Source organism: Panthera pardus, unplaced genomic scaffold, assembly GCF_024362965.1.
Source record: "Panthera pardus isolate Hobbes unplaced genomic scaffold, ASM2436296v1 HiC_scaffold_2, whole genome shotgun sequence".
NCBI classification, from domain to species: Eukaryota; Metazoa; Chordata; class Mammalia; order Carnivora; family Felidae; genus Panthera; species Panthera pardus.
The window spans coordinates 38968996-38978098 of NW_026526765.1; the positions used below are offsets into that span (position 1 = coordinate 38968996).

The following is a 9103-nucleotide window of genomic DNA, read 5'->3' on the forward strand; positions in this document are numbered from 1 at the left end:
AAAAATAGTCAGTCAGGGGCTGCTGGATGGCTCAGTAGCTTAAGCGTTCAACTTTGGCTCAGGTCATGATCTTGAGGTTGGTGAGTTTGAGCCCTGCATTAGGCTCTGTGCTGACAGCTCGGAGCCTGCTTCAGATTCTGTGTCTCCTCTCTCTGTCCCTCCCCTGCTCATGCTCTGTCTCTGTCTTTGTCTCTCTCTTCTCTAAAATGAATAAACGTTAAAAAAATTTTAATAGTCACTTAACTCATTGTCTGTACAGTTAATTCTCTTCAGGAACTGGTTGAGAAAGATTGCTTTAGAGAGCAGATTAAGGTTAAAATCAGTAGCTTTTCTATAAGATCCATATCATCAGGAGTTCTGACTGTCACATTCTCCCAATTTTGATTGCCTGACACAGGGCATAGCATTCAGTAAAGACTTGATGAACAGATGAATGAATGATTCAGAGCTGCTCGTTCATCCAGATAAACCTAAGCCCTAAAAGTCAGGGTCTTAAAGTAAAGGAATAGCAGACAGCACCTGAAAAAACTTCATTTGTACTTTAACCTGTGCCTAAACATTTATTAGTGAAAGCTTGCTTGTATTAAACCATGACTACATTGTACTCCATTATCCCCCCTCTCTGCAGAAGGATTTGGTTGTATACCTGAATATTATAAGCTGGAATACAATGTACCATGTCAGACCAGGGACACTTTCCCAGGAATAGAGTAAGAGAAAAACCCAAACCCAGAGGTTTACTTTTGATATATATGTGTCCTAATTTTATTCTGGAATTTACCACACTGTGGTGGCAATATTGGTCAATGCCAAGTATTATAACATTTCTAGACCACTCACTGCTTGCGTTTAACCCCAGCCAGCAACAGCTTCCAGCAAAACTTCCTGTTGTTTCATTTGTCAGATGCTGTCTGATAAGATCAAGGTGAGGAGTCAGGGTGGGCCATTCTCTGCTTCTCATAAATATGAATCTGTCTACATACAACATGCAGTGGTATGTAAAACAAACCACAACGAAACTGTCAAGATGTTGTGGCAATCTTTTAACCTTCTGTATTTTGCAAAATTTTGCCACCATATTTTGGAGTCAAAACAATAAATATTCTTTCCTTCTTCCTCTACTCATCTGTTCCAACTAGCCTGTAGATCTTGGACCTTTAAGATGACATGGGCCTGCAAGAGGTAGCACACCTGGGTTCTTGATTCAATTCAATAACATCTGTAATTATAAAAATAGAACATTAAATAAAAGGAAGGTCATAAACAATGGGATCCTGGAAGGCAGCCAGTAACTCTTGAAAAAGTTACTTACCACAGCACAACTCTAATAGCTGGACACAGATGGAGGACAAAAGGCCTAAGCTGCCAGCTGTCCTGAAGTTTCAAGTAGGGGAGGGTGTATTCATTCAGACCTTCTAGAAAGTTCTACGTCTGCAAGAAAAAAAAAAAACCTACGTATCATTCTTTTCAAAAAGTGGAATAGATCACAGCTTAACAAATGAGTCCCAACTGTTTAAAATTAGACTGCTAAAATAATTCCATATGCAAATATTCTCTGGGACTATAGCATTTTCATTAAATTGGGCCCTGGATGATTCATTCATTTAAAGTATGAGTCTCTCCAAATTGAAGCCTAAGATAGTTAATAAGTGGTAATAAGTATCCTGGTTGCAATATTCCTGTCTCCGTTAGTTAAATTGACCATAATACTTAAAGTTGTCTGTTTTTTTTAAACAAAATGCTTGAGTCACCACCCAGAAGATGCTAATCACACTAAAACTGTGTGACTCATGGGAAACAATAGAGTGTAAACTGGAAGAATTCTACACTAGGATTCAGGAAACCTGGGTGATGATCTCTGTGTCACCACTTGTCAGTCACATGAACTTGGGCAACTCTCTACCTCAGTTGCCCAACGATGATATGGAGATGATATGTACAATGATGAAACATCATAGATGCTTGAAGTAACTTCTAGCTCTCATATTGATAATTCCATGACTTTTCTGCTTTAAATTATATTTTTAATATATGCCTAATAACCAAACAGGCACATGTAACTGCAATGACCCATCACACTGGTAGGGGTTTTCTCCATGATGTGACTTATCCTTTTTCCTAGGCCTTCTTAATCCTCCTTAATGTGATGGAGTGACAAGATCTTCTTGGGTTTTTCTTTTCCTGGTCTTGAGTCTATTCTTATGGGGATGTTAGTCCCTTTTAATTATAAAACCCACCACTCCTGTTTCTTTCTTCCACATATCAGTTCACATTATGATAATTCTTATCAATTTAGAGGATAATTCAAACACATTGAACATTTTAAGTTCCAATTATTTGTCAGATAGTATATAGAATGATGTAAATATTATATGTTAAATACTAGTAATTAGATATTCAGCACATAAAAACACCATAAAATATTCACAATGCACATTAGCCCCTCCTGAGCAGAGTGACTGAAAGCAATTTCTTCTTTAAAAACATGTCAGTATCAAATAATTTAGGACTCCACAAGCTAGAGAGGGTCCAGAGTGACTCTGGAACAAGTCCATATATAAGTCTTCTGTGGGAGGGGTTTGTCCCTGTTTATCCTAGGAAACAAACAACAAATCAAAACAAAACAAAAACAAAAGCAAACAAAACAAAACAAAACAAAATCTCCATCAGCTAAGACCATGTTTCTTAAACAGCAATAAACAGAAATGCATATTGGTACATGCTGAAAAATAAAGGGTAATCCAAGGCAAATAAAAAGCCTGATGCATCTTTCTGGAACATCTGTTTTAAGATTGAAATAAAAGTTTATATGAGTTTCTAAAATAACAGAACACAAAATAATTTTCAAATTTCCTATATGCTGCTTGAGAATATACTCCCAAAGCTAGCTCCTCTAAAGACTAAAAATATACATTCTTACCCCTCTGCCATGTAGGGACACTTCAATGGAAACATTTGAGTGAATAGACCTAAGGAAATCTAAAAGTATCTCTTCTTTGAAATACAAAATGACCAAGGTAGTAGAAAATACACATATCCTTTTTCTTCAGTAATATATAGATAACTTCCATTCTAAGTTGGTGTCTAAGTATTTATTCTGAAATCCTTAGAGGTCTTTTTGCCATCAACCTTGTCACTGCCTGCAGGTTGAGTGAGTTTCCGAAAGGAATAGAGTAAGAAAAACATCACAAGGAATTTGCCCCCTTCCTCACTACCTTCTCATACAAGACATAGCTTTCTCTACAAAATATTTTGTTTACAGAATGCCACAGATGACCTGGTTTCCCTTTACTTGTCTCTTCAGTATTAATAAACCTGGGGTCACAGACTTTATGTGGTCTGTTCTTTGTTTGGAAAACAATTCTGGAACACTAGGTGTAGAGATCAGAGAGGATTCCAGAGTAGGGCCAGTTTCACTCTGGGTCAGAGACTGAGGAAAAGACTGTGGGAAAACAGCTGGCCTCCAGGGCCTTCCTGATCTTACCTCTCTTCCAAGGTTTCCTTTATCCTGCAGGAAGGAGGGGGCTGAGCCCTGTTGCCACCAGAGAAGATCAATCAGGATCCCTTGGGCAAGGACAGCCACATACCCCAGCTCTCGAAAGACAAAGGATGGATTTCAAAGTGACAGATATGGCAAGTCACCAACAAATCTACATGTTTTTTATAGGGTAAAAAAAGCTTAATTATTTTTTAAATTAAAAACTTACCATATGCTGGGGCATCTGAGTGGCTCACTCAGTTAAGTGTCTGACTTAGGCTCAGGTCATGATCTCTCGATTCATGAGTTCGAGCCGTGCATCAGATTTTGTGCTGACAGCTCAGAGCCTGGAGTCTGTTTCAGATTCTGTGTTTCCCTCTCTGCCCCTCCTCTGCTCGCACTCTGTCTCTCTCTCTCAAAAATAAATAAATAAAAATCACCACATGCTTATTATACAAAATTTAGACAACATATAAAAGCACAAAGAAGAAAGTATTTAAAAAATATGTGAAACAGCTGTATAGTTTTTTGAGAATCTACCGTGTGCCTGGCATTGTGTAAAACACTGTTAGTAGTAACAAAGACACATAGGATGCTCTCAGGGAATTTATAACTTTGTAGAAACCTGGCATTTGAGGTAGTCACAAATAGGATAGCAAAAGACATCACTAGGTGTACATATTTAAGCACTCAAGGTGTTTGTTGGGTCAATAGAGGGTTGGCTGAATGCCAGTGAAGAGAGGGAATCTGGGCAGTATCTCTTACTCCTCTCCAGGAGGACAAAGACTTGTAGAAGACCATGCTGAGGAGAGAGCACACACCAGGTCCTCCCCCATCTACTTGGTTTTTTTTTAATGACCTTAAGGAGACATTGAAGAAGCGCTGACTCTGAGTTCAAACAATAGCTCTGCCACACATAGCAATGCAAACTTTAGTCAACCCTCTTAAATTGTCTTAGCCAGTTTTTTTAAACAAGCGTAATAATCTCCACCTCACAGCATTGTTGTAACACATATTCAGCCATTTAACCCTCATAACAGCTCTATGAAGTATGTACTTGATTAACACCATTCTACATAGGCGGAAACCAAGATGCAGAAAATCTGTGTAACTGGCCCCAGATCACATAAGTGGTAGAGCCAGGATTTGAACTCAGGCAACCAAGCTCCAGAGAACATGCTCTATACTATAATAGAGCTCTGTATACTATATAGAGCTCTATATAGTCAGTCACTATCCCCTTTTGCATCTCCTCAGAATTAAGGGAAAGCCTAATAGCTGCCATTTACATAATAGTCTGGTGAAGACAGAGGAAGTGATTTTTTCAGAACCTGGGAACTGGCAATAAAGGCCATGCTTTATAAAATCTTAAACAGAATACTACTACTACTACTACTACTAATAATAATGGATGACATGTTTATCATCTGAAAACCATTATAGCAAGTAATGGGAGAGGGAGGAGGTATGTGTGTGTAAATGATCTCATTTAATCCTCACAATAATCTGTCATTTATGACTTGTTCTCCTCATTCTACAGATGTGGCAACTATAGCCTGAGGGTTTAAGCAAACTGAGATCACTCAGACCAGATACTCAACTCTTGAAATGAATTTGTTGAGTCAAAATGGTATGTAAGGGGCACCTGGGTGGCTCAGTCAGTCAGGCATCTGACTCTTGATTTCAGCCCAGGTCATTATCTCACAGCTTGTGAGTTTGAGCCCCAGGTCTGGCTCTGCACTGTCAGATTGGGATTCTCTGTCTCCCTCTCTCTCTCTGCCCCTCCCTCACTTGTTCTCTCTCAAAAATAAATAAATATTTTAGAAAATAGTATGTAGGCACTCTGAAAAAGAGAATAAATACAGAAAATAAATGAAAAATCATAGATCATCTCCCCTACAGTGTACAGGAGCAACTGAGAGCAACCCCAGGATGCCTGGGTGCTGATCCTAAGTCAGCCACTAATGAATGAACTACATGGCAATGAACAAATCAGTCAGTGTCTGTGCTTTGGCTTCTCCATCTATCACATGAGCTGGTGGAATAGGTTACTGGTTCTTAATCTCTTGATCATAAACCACTTCCATGTATTCAGTGAACTCTCCCTCCAGACAAATGCATATGTGAACATAAGACAGAATGCTCTGCATTCAATTCAGTAGTGACAATGTATTCTACATTGTCAGGCTTTCCCGCTGAAATGTAATATCCTTGAGGGCAAAGGACTAGTCTTGTCCATGTCTATATTCCCAGTTACCATAACAGTACTTGGCACATCATAGACTCCCCCAAACTATCAACTGAATATACCCCCAGACTAAGAAAACTTGGAATGAATTATTTTCAAGGTCTTTTTTTGTTCTGAAAGATCTAAGGGTGAATCATATGAAATTGCCAATGCTCTGCTGCTTCTGACCAGTAAAAATGGCAATTTCATGTGCTTCAACCTAATACATTAACTTACAATTTTACTCACTCACCTAGTGAATATGTGTATGTGCACTCTGATACCTAGTGCTGTTTTAGTTCTAATCCTATTTATCTGTGACAGCTATTACTCATCTTGTACTTACCACATGATGAAACCCAAGCAAGCAGATAAATGTGTAGTGTTTCCTGCTTCCTTTAAACTGCCTGTGAATGCAAACAGAGCCCGTATCTGTTTTAGGTACAATTCTTGTGTACCTTAATTTCTTAGTTTCTCCTTAAATTACTTTATTTGAAATGTATCAATACTTATATAATTCTAAGTGAAGATACTTAATACTTACATAATTCTTAATGAGGTAGCAACTAAACAGGTTAATGGCCTTAATATAAATAAGTCAGACTTCTGGAATAATTGTTAAAACAAGAAAACAGTGTGTTCAGCCAGAAGCAAATCTTTTTAAAATGCTTGCCAAGTATAAACTTTGGGTTGGCCAAAGTGTAAAATAGCGATTTCATCATATGACTTCTGTATTTGATCATAAAACATCCCGGTTAGCATTTATTCAACATTACAGGTACCTCGTAACATCTAATATCCACTATTCAAGCATTGTGTATTATGAATTTTTAAAAGCCTCTAGAAATACCCTACTGTGGAAGACTTAGTATTTTTTTTTTTTATCCCTGAAACAAATAGAATACACTTTTAGGAGTTAACCTGATGCAACTTTACTACTGTAGCCATATTTCTGAGATACGCTCTGCGTATGTTGCCTAATGAAGTGTTAACTATTATATACAGTGGAACCAATAATTTATTTGGATTTGTGGGAAAAACGAATGACAATATATGGAAGTTCTGTTGTGAGCTAAGACCACTCCTGCCTCTTCTTAACCATACAGATTTAACAAGTGGTATTTCAGTGTGACTTCTACCAGCCTCCAGCTAAGCTGCCTCTTTTTCTTCTCTAAAAGAATGTTTCCAGTAAGGTGTGTTGAGGTCAGGTCAGGTAGAATTAATTAAAAAAAAATAAACCAGAAAAACTTCCTGTGGAAAGAGTGAAAACTAAGAGAAGTCCAGTAGATGACAAAGCCTGTCAAACACAAGGGGAACAGAAATAACATGATACAAATATTATAACGTTCGGCATGTATTTCCCTAACCATTCCTACTGTCTCCTGTATTTGTCAGGAAGTTGAAAATGGGGGAAAAATAAGTAAAAGGTGGTGTTTCTTTTTTTTGTCTTACTTTACTAGCTGCATTTTTGAAATATTTGGCTCACTCATTGCTAGTTGGAAGGGTCCAAAAAATTATAGAATTGGATGAAAGAAAATTAATATCTGAATCCTAAACCAATTCAAATTCCTGAGTGGTGTGTGTGTGTGTGTGTGTGTGAGTGTGTGTGTGTGTGTGTGTGTGTGTGTGCGCGCGCAGTTGGTATAAGAGAGGGGGTACTAAAGCAAAAGCAACAGTGGAGACAAAAAATTAAAAATTAAATCTATTTTTCCCCAATTGAACTAGTAATAGTGAAATTATCACCTTTAAAAAGGTACTTAATACAAAGGAAAAGGAAACCAAAGAGATTGACTCATCTAACCCAGAATTACCAAACTTTGCAATCCTTTAATCTCTATAGATGCACCCCTGTCATTCAATCTTGGGGAAGCAAACCTGAATCTATTTTCTAGAAAATGGATTTTATCAGCAGCCCACATAACTCTCCAAAGCAGCTCTATTGAAAACAGTATTATCACCATATAGCCTCAAGCACCCATACTCAGGGACTTCTAAAGAGAATGAGATATGATTAGGAGGGGGAAAAAAAAGATGAAAATCAGATCTACTTGTGAACTATACTTGTAAGAAAAACAGTAGGGAGAAACTTGACACATTGACTAAGACAAAAGTTTGAGAACTCTTTGTTAATTTTAATTATTCTGTGTTTATTCCCTGTCACATTGATGAAGTAGTTGTCTATATCCAATGAAGGTAAACCCAAGTATTATGTCCAGAATCTAATGCTAGAAGGTAAACCCAAGTATTATGTCCAGAATCTAATGCTATAGTTCTCCAAGATAATATCTTTCATAGTAGAGAGTAGGGTTCAGATTATAAAATTTTTACTTCTTTTATGGGGTTTGTGTTACCAAGTGTTTAGAAAACCAATGCCCCAGAATTCCTAACTTCTGCTTCTCTCTAATCTCCTTTGAAAATTCTGGAGAAACATAGTAAAATTATTTTCTTTCTAAGTATATCAACTTTGAAAAAATAAAAGTGAGAAGAAGGAAGAGAATAGTGAGAGACAGATTTTTTTTTCCTCCTTCTGGAGTGGAGAAAGCCACAAGAGCTATGAAGTTCTATTTCTGTGAGGTTTTGTCCAAGAGGGCGAGAAATTGTATGAAAATCCGACATTTGCAGAATCAGAAGCCAGAGCCAGAACCCATCTGGGACAGTGATGTCCCTCTTCATTATCTTATCTCCAATGTGAAAGAAAGCAGAAACAAAGGCCAGGGTCCTTCCCTAATCAGAAGCCAGAACACCAGTTATAAAGGAGAAAAGACACAATTACCCTGAAGGAAGATTTTTTAAGAGATACTGCATTAAGAGAAAGGTTACTGATCAGCACACTTACTTACAGTTTACATTTAAAAAAAAAAGTATCAAAAGTATCAAAGCAAGTAGGAAGAGGAAAGGGTACTAAAACATAAGAACAAATCACATGGGCAAAAAATATACTTATTCCTCAATTGAACTAATAGTGAAATTAGAAAGAGGTACTGAATAAAAGGGATTCAAAAATAAAACCAGAAAGTACTGACCAAGTCTTTTTCTCACAGTCAGATAGTAAAAACTATGAAAAGGAATATTATAAAGTCTCAAAATAATGGAACAGCAACTTAATCTTCAACTCGAGACTGCAAAACTCCATCAGAGAGAGCATCTCGAGAAGGTCTTCACCAGGTGGCTGCAATTGTTACAGGTTCAGATTACCATAAGGGTTTACAGGAAAAGTTTGTTCTTTTCCCCAGATCCATGATAATTAAGGTAAGCAAGGTATTTGTCAAAAGAGTGAGCAAAAGAGCCACTAACAGAAGCTCTCTTATTTAGAGTGCATTAAAATCACTTGGGGAGCTGGTTGGGAATTTTGATTCCCACTAGGAATCACTAGGGATGCTATTTCATTATCTGAGAAT

At 37.4% G+C, this 9103-nt stretch overlaps 1 long non-coding RNA gene across 1 annotated transcript; it reads right to left on the bottom strand.

The window, feature by feature from the left end:
* Positions 1–1030: 1030 nt before the first annotated feature.
* Positions 1031–1423, bottom strand: LOC109276037 (uncharacterized). Its single transcript, XR_002084489.2, has 2 exons — positions 1313–1423; positions 1031–1219 (listed from the first exon to the last, which is right to left on the bottom strand). It is a non-coding gene; the product is annotated as an uncharacterized LOC109276037 (long non-coding RNA).
* Positions 1424–9103: the final 7680 nt, after the last annotated feature.